The sequence below is a fragment of the Myotis brandtii genome, unplaced genomic scaffold (assembly GCF_000412655.1).
Source record: "Myotis brandtii unplaced genomic scaffold, ASM41265v1 scaffold293, whole genome shotgun sequence".
Taxonomy (NCBI): domain Eukaryota; kingdom Metazoa; phylum Chordata; class Mammalia; order Chiroptera; family Vespertilionidae; genus Myotis; species Myotis brandtii.
Window position 1 is genome coordinate 1735450 of NW_005361201.1, and position 14568 is coordinate 1750017.

General features: G+C 39.8%; 1 protein-coding gene across 2 annotated transcripts in view; it reads left to right on the plus strand.

Annotated features, from left to right (window-relative positions):
- The window catches only part of NELL1 (neural EGFL like 1), a 731583-nt gene that overhangs the window by 473064 nt on the left and 243951 nt on the right, over positions 1-14568 (plus strand). The gene's annotated exons all lie outside the window — the stretch shown is intronic.

Below are 14568 nucleotides of genomic sequence, written 5' to 3' on the forward strand. Positions count from 1 at the left end.
TACTCTTTGGCACATAGTAGAAACCCAGAAAATATTAATTTCACTTTCTTTAAAATTCACTTTTAGGTATCTGTATCATGTAGAAAAAAGGGTTTTACATTTCCCTGGGAAGCACAAGTAATCTACTAGTACACTTGGTCACTGTTTGAATGGGACTTTGGTCACCAGAGTCGTGACTGAAATGGGCACACTAGATTCAAGTCATTCCACCCCTACTATGATAAGAACAGCTAGCACTTAAAAAAACAGTACATTTTCAATGACTAAGACTACTTTATAATAAAGCGTTGCCTTAATAAAAGCAAAAATTTTAAAACATTCTTACTGGACTGGTATGTTTCAAAGCTATTTCTATATACTACTATACATACTACAACTATAGTAATAGAGTGGTAACTATGATTTATGCAGCAATTTACCTGTTATCAAAGTGATTTTCACTTTGTTATTTCCCAGTTAACCCTTGAGAAAAATATTATCTTAAACGCTGCTTTATAGATGCTGAAACTGAGTTTAAAGAGGGGAAGTAACTTGTTCAAGGCCACACACCAAAGACATACTAGGGCTCAGAGTCTAATGTACATTCTTTGAATAGAAAATATACTCTTCTTACAATGTACTGACCATAAAGGCATCCAGATACTGTACTATCCAACTGACACTCTTGAGAGTAAAAGAGGGAGCTATTAATGATGTCATTGGTACATATAGCAGTACCGTATTAGACACACTGGGGTAGTACATGTAGTCATCTTATAATTCATTCTATACTTCTTGGCCAATCATGAATATGTCAGATGTTTAAAACCAGAGATGTGCTTGTCAAGGCAAAACCTCAGTCTTAGTTTGGGAGAGGGGTCTGGGAAGTCCTGCATAGGTTATTGTTACACTGACAAAAGAGGGCGAGTAGACATTCGTGAGATAAACAAGATCAGAGGTTTGCATAGAGGGGTAGCCTGCATGAAAAGGAGAAAAAGATAGTGTAAAAAGAGCAATGTGGACCAGTAGCAAGAAAGCATAGAAGTGTGTGGAACTGTTCCCTCTCTACCAACTACCAAAATTGCGTAAGACTTGTTGGCCACTGATCTATGCCAAGAATTTCTTTTCATAGTATTAGGCAATGAAAATAATAAATGTGTCTCTGTGAAGTCAGCATATGTTAAATCTAAGACTAATTGCAAGACTAAATGAAACACTCATAATGTACCTGAAGAAAATGCAATGATGGAAGAAAGGCTATTTCCTTGCTACCTACAAAATTGCATTATGGAAATTGCATCATCAGAATGAATTAATAGATGTCTTAAAAAAACAACAAACAACACTCCCCAGCAAACAAATGCATAAATTTCTTATCTTGAGTAAGGTTAATATTAACGTTCCATTTCCTCTGTGTAAAGAAAAAGGACTTGGCACAAGGGAAGCGGGTGGGTGGTTGAAGAAGGAGCTTTAAAATTGGACAGCAGGAGAGCAGGCACATGCCCAAGGGAGCTGAACTCCCTGGATATTCATCTTTGCCCACCAGCCATTTTCAACAATCTCGGACCAGGCTTGTCTCTGTTGCTAACTCAATGGCCATAAAGGAGGCAGACACGCTGGTGGTCACTGATGAAAAGACCAGCAAACTGAACCACGCTGTCTAGCTGGTGAGCTTCCTCTTTGCCATTAAGTGGCGTTTGACCATCTCTTCTTTTCACAGTACATTTCACAGCCATTTCCGAAAGAGCCCAGCTGTGCTGAGATGGCCACTGGGGTGGGGGGTGGGGGGGAAGAAGCAGTGTGACTGCTTATAGCTCAGGGACATCTGAGAGCAGCTGAGCAAGCCCTGCAACCTTGAAACACTCCCTGAATTACTTTCCAGAAGCACATTCCTTCCCTTTTCTCTGACATGGAAAGGAGCAGAGGGAATGGCACTGATCTGAAATGACAGCCAGACTGGACAGGATGAACTGATTTGCAGAGGAAATTAAGAACCAAGAGACTAAGAGCCTGATGGACTATCTGGAGGCCTTTCATATAGCCTAGTGAGAATATCCTCAGGAATGGGTAGATGGTCTGGGCAGAATGGTTTGGAGTGCCAGCATTTCCCCCACCATGGTTAGCAGGGGTTTAACATTGATCTAGCCCAGGGGTCCTCAAACTACGGCCGGCGGGCCACATGCAAATACAAATATTGTATTTGTTCCCGTTTTGTTTTTTTACTTCAAAATAAGATATGTGCAGTGTGCATAGGAATTTGTTCATAGTTTTTTTTTAAACTGTAGTCTGGCCCTCCAACGGTCTGAGGGACAGTGAACTGGCCCCCTGTTTAAAAAGTTTGAGGACCCCTGATCTAGCCTGTCCACAGAAGCTGAACTGCTCAGTCTGACACCTCAGTTGTCTGATGTTTGTTGATCATCTATGCTCTTTAGACTTTGTTTCCTAGGAAAGTAATTGCCATGCTCTTTTAGTAGTTGAAGCACAGAGGAGCTCTCCTTACGAAACCCTCAGGATATATTGTACGGCAAATAGATTTTTCTATTTGGATCATCTACTACAGAGCTAAAAACTACACTTCAAGTTTGGTAGCAAAATAGCTTTTATGAACTAGATGTGGAGGGGGAATTGGGATACAACTGATGAGATTACATCCGGGCAAACATCTGGGGCAGGGTGTGGGGGAGGAAAGGACCTCAGGATAGCTGGGAAACTGGAAATGAAGACACATTGTTAAGGTAGTTGCTTCTCATACAGTTGTATAGTAATCAATCTGTATCTCCTCTCCCTATTTCCTGAAACAATCTAATTATTGTGTTTCCTGGTTGCACATTAATTCTTTCTATTTTTAGTTTGTCCACAAAAATGCTAGCAAAATAGAATTTTAAACATATTTCCTTCCTTCATGTATGAAGGCTGTCAGACAGCAGAATTCTCCCTTATTCAGGAAGGCTCTGCCTTTCGTTCTTTCACAGGCCTTTACTTGATTGGGTAAGGCCCACCCACATTATGGACAGCAATCTGCTTTATGTGTTTTACTGATTTAAATGTTAATATAACTCAATGACACCCTCACAGAAACACCAACATAATGTTTGACCAAATATCTGAGTACTCCATGGTCCAGTCAAGTTGACATGTAAGATTAACCAGCACAGTCCCACTCTGTGAATCCATTTTGTCACACCATGGGCTGTGTAGAGAATAAGTGAGAGTGGTTGAGAAGCATGGGCAGAGTTAGAGGCTCAGGAAATGGGGACCATAATTATTAATAATGAGGGGCCATTCAGAGAAGCAAGAATTTGACCCAAGCTTAGGAAATAGGGAACTCAGAGGAGTATAGTCAGAGAGAATCAAATGTGAGCCAGCAGTCAGGGGAGGAGGAAAAGAATATCCTTGGGATAAGAGAAATTGAAACCTAAAGTAAATCTGGTCTTGGACAAAGAACCTCTTATATTGTATCTGTTGAAAGAGGGAAAAAAATGATTGATTAACACTCTTAAACATTTGTTATAAACCAAATACTGCACTAGTATTTGGAGATTCAAGATGAATAAGATGTCATCCCTGCCCTTGGGGATGTTATAATGTATGATGGGTAAACTTTAGATAACTTTATAATTCTACTAGAGGCCTGGTGCACAAAATTTGTGCATGGGTAGGGTCCCTAGGCCTGGCTGGCAATCAGGGCCGATCTGTGGGGCGACCTACGGGGTGATCAGAGGGCCCCTGCTGGCACCCGTCTTGGCTGGCCTGGGGCCTGCGGGCTGGGGGCAGCTCCTGTATTGAGCATCTGCCCCCTGGTGGTCAGTGTGTGTCATAGAGACTGGCTGTTCTGCTGGTCATTCTGCAGTTCGGTCAATTTTCATATTAGACTTTATTATATAGGATTATACTTTAAAGAAGGTATCACTATAAAGCATAGTGGGAATGACTTGCTGTAATAAGAGGTCAGGGAAGGTTCTAAAAAAGTGGTCATATTTTATCTGAATTTTAGGGGACAGGTAGAAGTTTGCCAAATGGAAATGAGGGAAAGACATTTTGGGCAGAGGAATAAATAGCATGAGCAGAGTTATGGAGGTACAATTGCTCATGATCTTTTTGGGGAACAGAATTTAATGTGATGATACTGGTCACTAGGTTAGTGAAAAACAGAAGATGAAAATCGAGTTTCAGGAAGGGTGCAAGGGATAGGCTGGGCCAGTATCCAGGGCAAAAGCTGAGATGGTCTCACTGGTGTTTTGCAGAGAAAAGAAAATAGAAAATACCAGGGATGAGTTTCTCTAGACCATCTTAGTTAAAAGACCATTAGTTCATTATTTTTCTGTTTCTCAGAAATGATTTCCAGGGTTGTACTTGCCTAGCTCTTGGGAACCCAGCCTATATCAATGGAACAATTCACCCTATATAGCAGATTTGTATTTAAGTTGAATTTAAATTGAGTTTTCCTTATCATATGCTTAGAGTGGAATCATATGTGGGCAATAAATCCTGAAATGCAATTTATATACAATTAAAATTTGCCATTGAGTCTTTTTTAAAAAATATATTTTATCGATTTTTTACAGAGAGGAAGGGAGAGGGATAGAGAGTTAGAAACATCGATCAGCTGCCTCCTGCACACCCCCCACTGGGGATGTGCCCACAACCAAGGTACATGCCCTTGACCAGAATCGAACCTGGGACCTTTCAGTCCGCAGGCTGACACTCTATCCACTGAGCCAAACCGGTCAGGGCTGCCATTGAGTCTTTTAACTCTCCTATAAAGTATGTACAGCTCGGCAGAGTTTCTCAGTTCATTTAGTCAGCAGATATTGAGTGGCAAGATTTGTTCAAGATACAGTGAGGGTAGCAGGAAATCAGATTAAGTCTCTGCAGCTGGCCCATTAGATTATACAAATAACCAAATAAGTATATAAATGTTTTCATTTAGTGATGTGTACCAAGGAGAAAAATAAGGATGGTAAGAAACTACAGAGTGAAGGATAGAGGGAGGCTGTTCTTCAACATAAACAGCCTTTCTGATAGGGTGATACCTGAGAGAGTTGAACTGGTGAGGATGAAGGTTCCATAGGTATCAGAGAAGACTGTTCCATGCAAAGGGAACCGATACTGTGAAATCCCTGAGGCTGGAGGAGCTGCAAGTAGACCTAGCTGGCTGGGGAAAGGGATCAAGAATAATAGGAGCAGCTACATTCAGAGGATCTAGGGCCACATCACCAGGGACTGGCAAGTCTTGGTCAAGTATGTGCTTCAGATTTTTATTCTGTGTCTCAAGGGAAGTCTTTAGAGGTTTTCTGAGAAGGGTAGGAACATGATTAGGTTTGTCTTTTTAAAAGGTTTATTCTGGCTGTGTGAGGATTTTACACTGAAAGGAGGCAAAATGGAAGCAGTAATTCATGTGTAGCACTGGAGGACTTGAAAGTGGTTGGATTTGGGTCAAAGTTTAAATTTAGAATCAAAGGATTTGTTGATGGACTGGGTGTGAGTGTAAGAGACAATAGGTATAAGGGTGATCATATATTGAGATGGACAAAAAAGCAAGAAGAACAGCTGTTGAACTCGGTAAGTCCAACATAACCAGTTTTCATGCAGAGTTAAGAGATTCAGGTTTCTTTAGTCAAGCACCAGATGAATATTTTAGAGCCACATTGGAGGCAACCAAAAATAAATACTGTCTTTAAACATTAAAACTATGTCAGTAAAATACCAGTGCTATTTATAGGCATGAAGGAATAATGCAGATTGATTTAGACAACAACAGATTCCCATCTTCCATATAGTACTCTCTCATTTTATAGCAAACACTTATTGAAGTAAAGTGGAATGGCATAAAGAATCACCAACAGGCTACAATATTTCTCCTATTGCTCTCCCTCCCTCCCTCCCTCCCTCCCTCCCTCTCTCCTCTTTCTCCCCTTTCCTCCCTCCCTACCCACTTCCCTTGCTACTCACAGAACATTAAATGTACAAATGTTGCTCCACTGTAAGCTGAACTCTTTTCCTTGATTCACTATACCAGTGATTGGCAAACTCATTAGTCAACAGAGCCAAATATCAACAGTACAACGATTGAAATTTATTTTGAGAGCCAAATTTTTTAAACTTAAACTATATAGGTAGGTACATTGTTATTAACTTAATTGGGGTACTCCTAAGGCTTAGGAAGAGCCACACTCAAGGGGCCAAAGAGCTGCATGTGGCTCGTGAGCCGCAGTTTGCCGACCACGGGAGTGACTATACTAACTGCCATGGTTGAGTTAGCTGTTACATGTGAGGAACTAGCATTTCTCCAGAAGAGATTAATGAAAGAAAAAAAATGCTCTTTTTAATTTTCAGATGCACAAACTGATACATTCACTTTATATGTAGATTCAGAACAGACATACTACCACCTTCCAAAAATAATTTTATCAAGTAGTACCTAAGTAAAGTAGACCATAGGTATACAGAAAACACTAACATTCTCACCTGTGACTGAATTTAATTTTGGCAAACCTAGCACATTACATATTTATCTGGAAATACTCAGTTTTATCACATAATAATCTTTCTGATGCTCAGACCTTGAGAAATACCATAGACGATATTTCCCAGGTTTTTTCCAGTGGACTTCACAGTTATTGCATTCATTTCATATTGGCCCATTGGGGACATGTTAACAAGGTACTAGACAAGTGATAGGTTTCTGTTCTTCTGTTGGTAATTGGATTTGACAAGCAGTATTGCAGTCTCCTTAGGAAACAGAGATGACTATCCAGGAGGCTGTTAGTATCATGAGATTGTCTTCATTAGATGTCCCTTTGTACCATTGGAGGAACCCAGGATCCTGTGGCTGGCACTGTGGATATTCAAACATGGCTCATTAGTAGCTTCGTGAATCCTGATGTAGTTCCTTTTTAACACCGTCTCTGGCAGTTTGGGACAAAAACCATATAGAACATTCACTTTCAATTAACCACTTAAATATGCACATTCTCATACTTTGACATTCCATAGCAAACTGTAGCTCAGTAAAGAGAAGTGTTTTAAGTTGCTGGAGGATTGTCTGTCTGCTAGCTGGTAACAGAGCAGAGTAATGAATATGCGTCAGATAGAGTCCTATCTACTTGAGGGAAAATGATCTTCCCTCTTGAGGGTTATTAAGGAGCCTCTCTTTTTACTTGGCATATTCTAGATTGATGAATTTAGCTCATATTGTCCCTAAAATGTTAAAAAATTAGGGAGTGCTTGTGAAATATGAAATAGATTTAGAGATATTTTTTGATAAGGACATAATTATGAATGAAAGTTAATTCATTTTCCCCTAGAAGACATATTAATATTTTCATCAATTTCTCAAATTGTTAAGTGGATGAAGATTAAAAGATTAAGGGCTATAAATATTCTTTAAGTGGATATAATATTAAGGAACCTTCTATACATTATTGAATAAGCATTCAAGTGGATAGAATAAACAACTATATGCAGTTATCACATGTTTGCTTAATAAATTGTTACTCTTTAGAATGTTAGTCTGTTGGTTCTTAGAATTTTTAAATTATAATTTTAGGCCCATATATCTAATTTGGAATTGAAATAAAATGAATTAACATATGTTGTAATTTAATTTCTTTTGTTATTTTTAGACTGATACAAAATACCCTTAAATATTGCATTTGCAGCAATAATAATGATTATAAACATGCGTTGATCTAGGCACTATTCAAAATGCATGCATTTAATTCTCACAAAATTTTCTGAGGAAGATATTATTACCCTCATGTTATTACATGAGAGGAAACTGAGGCAAGGAGAGATTTAAGATTTCCCCAAGATCAAATAGTTATAAATGAAAGAGCCAGAATCAGAACACAAGCAATCTGTTGGCTTTTAACCCTTATACTTTGCTGCTCAAAGGAAAATCAATTTTTAACATTAAAAATTTAATTTGTGTTTCTACAAAATTTATATACATGCATGTGGTTTAAAAAAGTAAATCAGAAGGCTTTATGAAAGATAAATCCCCTGAAAAACTTTCCCCATTTCCTATCCCCAGAGGCAACTGCTTTCATGCTTTCAACAGATTCACTTGGTGTTTTTCTCCATATCTCTAAATAGCATGCTTCTCTGCTACTTCTTCATGTTCCCAATTTTGGCATATTTTATTGACTTAACATCGCAAAAGATGGGGATTTGGCCATCTTTCACACATCTCTCCACACATCTTTTTGTTAGGTCAATATTCTGTATTTATGTTATCATGACTGTGTTTGCTTGATAAATGAATTATCGAATATATTTGATTTCCTTTCTTACACAGCTCTTTGTTCCCTGTCACTAATAATCATCTAGTTTATCCTCTTATTGCTTACTATGGATTTCCCATAATTTATCCCCAAACTTCCACCAGTTGTATGAATACCTCAAAGACATTAACCCTTTCATGTTTTTGAATAAATCTCCCCCAAATGTTGGTTGATATTTAGGCTAACTATAGCTCATGTGGTAGGAATCTCTCCTCAGCACGAGTCTTGGAGTTCCCTACACCTCTTCCTGCTCTTCCTGGGGTGTAGGCCCTGCTCCTGTGCATCAGGCTTACTCTTTCTTGGTTTACTGCTCTGGCCGGATGGAGCATATTCTTCATGAATTACATGACAAAGTGTACATGGGAGAACACGTTTTTGGAACTTGCTTCTCTGAAATCTATCTTTTATTAAAGGAGTTATTTTTTATTGTCGGCACTATTACAGATGTCCCCCATTTCTCCCCCCTCCCCTCCACAGAAACCTCTCCCCTTGCCTTTTCCACATTGCTGTCTGTGTTCATGGGTAATGCATACATGCATATATATTCTTTGGTTAATTTCTTATAGACTCCATCCTGAGATCTAGATCTGTCCCTTGCATCCATGCATCTGGTTCTATTTTGTTTGTCAGTTTATTTTGTTCATTAGATTTCACATATAAGTGAGATGATATGGTATTTGTCTTCCTCTGACTCGTTTATTTCACTTAGCATAATAATCTCCAAGTACATCCATGCTGTTGCAAAGGATAAGAGTTCCTTCTTTTTCTTTCTTTTTTTAGAGCTATTTAGTATTCTGTTGTATAAATGTACCACAGCTTTTTTATACGCTCATCTGATGAGCCCTTGGGCTGTTTCCAGATCTTGGCTATTGTAAATAGTGCTGTGCTTAGAAAATAATCTGGTACATAGCAAGCAAAAGATGTCTAGTAAATAATTTTTGTCTTCATCTTTGACTGATAATTAGAAAAGGCATTGAGGTTTTTTTGTGTTTTTTTAAATTTCTTTATTGATTAAGTTATTACATATGTGTCCTTATCCCCACATTACCCCCAATCCCCCTCACTCATGCCCTCACCCCCTAACCCCGTTGTCTGTGTCTATTGGTTAGGCCTATATGCTTGCATATAAGTCCTTTGGCTGGGGGTAAGGCATTGAGTTTTAAGTTGTAAATATATTTTTTAGAATTTTGAAGGCATTGTTCCATTTTCTACTAGGTTCCAATGTGGAATTTGAGAAATCCAATACCTTTCTGACTTTTTATCCTTTGTCTGTGTGTGTGTGTGTGTGTGTGTGTGTGTTTCCCTTTTGTTGTTGTTAATCTTCACCAGAGAATATTTTTCCATTGATTTTTAGAGAGAATAGAAGGGAGGGGGAGAGACAGACAGAGAGAGACACATCAATGTGATAGAAAGACATTGATTGTTTGCCTCCTGCATGCACCCCACCTGGGGCCGGGGATTGAACCAAAACTAAGGTATGTGCCCTTGACCAGGAATTGAACTCACAACCTTTCTGTCCAAGGGCTGACACTCTCACCACTGAGTCAAACTGATCAGGACTGGGCTTTTATATTTTACTAGAGGCCGGGTGCATGAAATTCGTGCACAGGTGTGTGTGTGTGTGTGTGTGTGTGTGTGTGTGCCTGCACCCTCTCCAATCTGGGACATCCCTCTCACAATCCAGGACTGCTGGCTCCAAACCACTCACCTGCCAGCCTGCCTGATTGCCCCTAACTATTTCCCTGCCAGCCTGATCCACTCTTAACTGCTCCCCTGCCAGCCCAATTGCCCCCAACTTCCCTCCCCTGCTGGCCTGGTCCCCCCAACTTCCCTCCCCTGCTGGCCTGGTCACTTCTAACTGCCCTCCCCTGCAGGCCTGGTCACCCCCAACTGCCCTTTCTTTTAGACCTGATCCCTCCCAACTGCCCTCCCCTGCTGGCCATCTTGTGGTGGCCATCTTGTGTCCACATGGGGGCAGCCATATTTGACCACATGGGGGTGGCCATCTTGTGTGTTGGGGTGATGGTCAATTTGCATATTACTCTTTTATTAGATAGGATACTAGATAAATTCATGCACTGGGGAGGAAGGCCCTCAGCCTGGCCTGCACCCTCTCGCAGTCCGGGACCTCTCAGGGGATGTCCGCCTGCTGGCTTAATTGGGTCTAAGCAGGCAGTCAAACACCCCTCTCGCAGTCCGGGGCTCTCGCAGTCAGGGACCCCTCGCTCCTTACCACCTGCCTACAGTGGAGGCGGGAGAGGTTCCCACCACCTCTGTTGCACTTGCCAGCCATGAACCTGGCTTCTGGATGAACATCACCTGCCCCCTGGTGGTCAGTGCACGTCATAGTGACCTGTTGTTCGGCAGGTCACTCCACTGTTCGGTCAATTTGCATATTAGGGTTTTATTATATAAAATTAGAACCTTCCCTCAAATATTTGAACCTGGCTCTTCGCTCATATGAAAGAACTGAACTATAAAAACCCTAGTCAGAAGTTCTATACAAATGGGTATGTGACGGTTAACAGTGAAATCAATTTTAGGGTGATCTGGAACATTATCTTGGGAAAATCTTGATTGTCAATATCTTTAAATATTTTAGTTTTAGTTCGTTGGTTTCCTTAGAAAATCCTATTATAAACCCCTTCCAAGGGAATCTAAACTCATTTTCCAGCATTCTATTTGCTATACAAACTTATTTCCCCTGAATTCAATATTGAACTTGCAATCAATTGTGCATGGTGTTCCCTGCTGTACACCATAAATGTTCCATCTTCTTCTAGGCTGGTTGAGGGGCAGTCATGTAACTGGTGTTACTTCTTAAAGAGATCTTCAAACCTTCTTTACTTGCTACTCCCAGAGGTATCTGGTGCTGTTCCTTCCTGAGCGTTTTAGGTTCTGTGGTGCAAAACAAATGGTCTCTTAACTTTTCTTGCGGAGTGTTTGTGATTAAGCATTTTCAGATCTTCAAAGTCAGTCTTCCTTCATCTACTCTCGGTTTCCAGTTTTGTTGTCTCCTCTGTCATTCTCCTTGTCCTTGTAGGTAAACAATCTTAAAAAAAAAAAAATCCAAAACACTTAAATGCGATTTAATGGGATTTCAAGAAGGAGCGCTTGCAAGTACCTGCATGTAACTAGTGATCTTTACTTAGGACTTTGTTTGTGGATATCTTTAACTTTGTATAACTACAATCTCTCTGTTAGATGCCTGACAGCCTACCATGGTGATTTGGTTTTTTGTGTGAGACACTCCCTTCCCTTCCCAGGGATAGGAATGGGAGCTGAAGGTAGTACATGGAGACACATAAAAGAACAGAAGAAGAAAAGCTGCATGGTGTTGGAGAGAAGCACAAGTTTAGGGGGAAGAGGCCCAAGTTTGAATCTTCTGCTGACTTAGCAGGAGTTATTAATCCACTATGCATATTACTTTTCTTATTTATTAATCAATTGAGATAAGGTGACACTCAACACAGCCTTGGATATGGTACCACATTAAGGCCATTTTCCATCTTGAATGAAGGGAGGGGCTGGTGGGAATCCATTTGAGAGCATACTTTCTAATATTGATCAGGAAGAAACCAGTTGACAAAAATAACTGGCTTCAGATAGCCTTCTCTAATTTCCAGATTCTGTAATTATTATAATAATCTTATTATAAAAATTGGTTCACACTGGTGTAACAATCATGGAGTGTGCGTTATAGGGACTATGATTTTGGGTGAATTGAAATTGGAAACTTTTGGGAAAACCAGTGTATGGTTGCCTGAGCTGATGTTAAGAGTTGTGGGATGAGTGTGTGTGTGTGTGTGTGTGTGTGTGTGTGTGTGTGTAGGTGTAGGTGTGTGTGTTGAACTAAAAACCAAGATTGGCATAGTAGAGAGGACTTAATTGAAACACCCAGTCATTATTAGCCAAAAGAGGTTATCTTGACATATCCTGTTAAGAGGAAAGCCTCTCAAATGTAGAAAATGAAGAAAAATATTATAATCACATTTGTGAATAGTCCTTGGAAGATCACCATCCTGGTAGATTGGGAGAGAGAATTTAGAGTGCCTTAGTCAAAGCCGAGGTAGTAATGGGAAAGCATTTAATTGTTCATGGAGATGTAAAGTTTAGTTACAAGGAAAGATAAAAGATAAGCTGTTTCCAGTTTACCTGTAATTTTGAGCCTTCACCTGTCTTCTTTTCAAGAAAACCTTAAATGTTTCTCTTCTGCCTTCAGGGTATTGTAATTTTTCTTAGTTTGACATTCAAGGTTGTCTACCCTCTGACCCCAATTTACTTTCCCCATTTGTCTGCCACTATTTTCCTATATAAACCCTTCCTTTCAGTTGGATGGGAATGCTTAGTGTACCCTACAGGCCTTTCAATTTTGCATCCATCTCAGAAATTCCCCTTTTTTCCTCTGCACTCACCTGCTGCTATCCCTTCTTTAAGGTTTGATGTAAGCCCTTTCCTAACCACCATAGCCCAAGTACACAGTCAATCCATCCTCTGCACTTTCACGCCTCAGCGAAGTCCTTCAGCATCCAGTTCGCATCCACTGGCAATTCACATTCTATGGAGGTACATTTAGTTTAATTCTGCCTAGAATGTAAGCTCCTTGAAGGCAGCAGGTTTTATGTTTATTTTATGGAATTTCTTCTTTCTGATATTCAGAGATCTACTAATGTATTACTTGTCTGTCTGTCTATCATCTATCCTCCCACTGGAATATAAGTTCCAAAAGATGTCATGAAAGTTGCCAAGGTCATAGAAGTCATACATGACAGACAATTGGCTCTGGCTCCCATGTTCTCAGTCATTAACCTACACAGCCTCACGGAGTTTGTCAGTGACCTCATCATTGTCACTTATAATTTTACTTAACCTCCCAATGAGATATTGACACTGCAGAACACTCATTCCTTGAGTGTTTCACATCTCTCGGCTTCTATGACATTTTCTCTTCATTGCCCTCCTGCCACCCAGATCACTTCTTTTCTAGTCACCCTCCTGTAATAATTCAAATAGTAACAGTCCCCAATTTTGTCATCATTTTTCTGTGCTTTCTCTACAGTCATCTTCCCAGCCTAGTAGTTCTTGACCTTAGAGGCATGACATATTACAGTGTTATAGTCAGTCATGACATGTGTCAAAACCACTCACTTATTCATAAACATTAAGTTACAAGCACTTGTGAATGATTTAGTTTTTAAAATAATTAGACTCATCTCAAAGTTATCATTATAAGGATGTCACAGTTACTCATTTGCATTTTAATAGTGTGTGCTTGCTTGTGTGGAGAAAGGTGGAATTAGAGTGAGCTGGAAGGGAATTGCCCATAATTCATAGTCTATTTTATATTGACTGAAAATATCCATAAACTATGGTTATTGATGTGTCATTGATAGAGCAATTTTGAAATATTATAAATTGTAAACTGTGGATTTCAATTGTGTTTGTTTCTTTGATTTACTCTTAGATACATTTTTACTAAGGAGAGAGAAGAAGAAAGCATGTGTAGCCATCTACATTTGCATAGCCTAGAAATGAGAATGAGACTGTAGTTATAGTTTTCAAATTAAAGGCAGTGTGATCATCCAAATGACATGTGCAATGAAATTACTTATATTAACTTTATGACAAAATATTAGTTATTTTTTTAATCAATGCATGTTTGCTTTGTTTATATTAACTATAGAGGACTGCCTTTGATCTTTATAATTTTAGCCAGGCCAGCATGGCTCAGTGGTTGAGCATAGACTAAGAGGTCATGGCTCGATTCCCAGTCAGGGCACATGCCCAGGTTGCAGGCTCCATCCCCAGTGGTGGAGCATGCAGGATTAATGATTCTCTCTCATCATTAATGTTTCTATCTCTCTCTCCTTTCCTCTCTAAAATCAATAATAATAATTAAAAAACTAGTTTTATATCATTTTTATATTATACTAGTAGCCTGGTGCATGAAATTCGTGCACATTAAAAGGGAACTAATTGCCCTAACCAGTTTGGCTCAGTGGATAGAGCATCAGCCTGTGGACTCAAGGGTCCTGGGTTCAATTCTGGTCAAGGGCATGTACCTTGGTTGCGGGCACATCCCCAGTGGGGGGTGTGCAGGAGCAGCTGATCGATGTTTCTCTCTCATTGATGTTTCTAACTCTCTATTCTGTCGCCAACAATGGCTTCTTTTGGCTTCAGAGGTACTTTGTTCCAATAGTTGGCCTTTAAACACATTCTCTCCTCACTGCTGTCAGGGGCCAGGGTGCAGATGAATAGGATTGCTAGCTGGAAGGCCCATGACAGCAAACTGGCCACCTTTCAA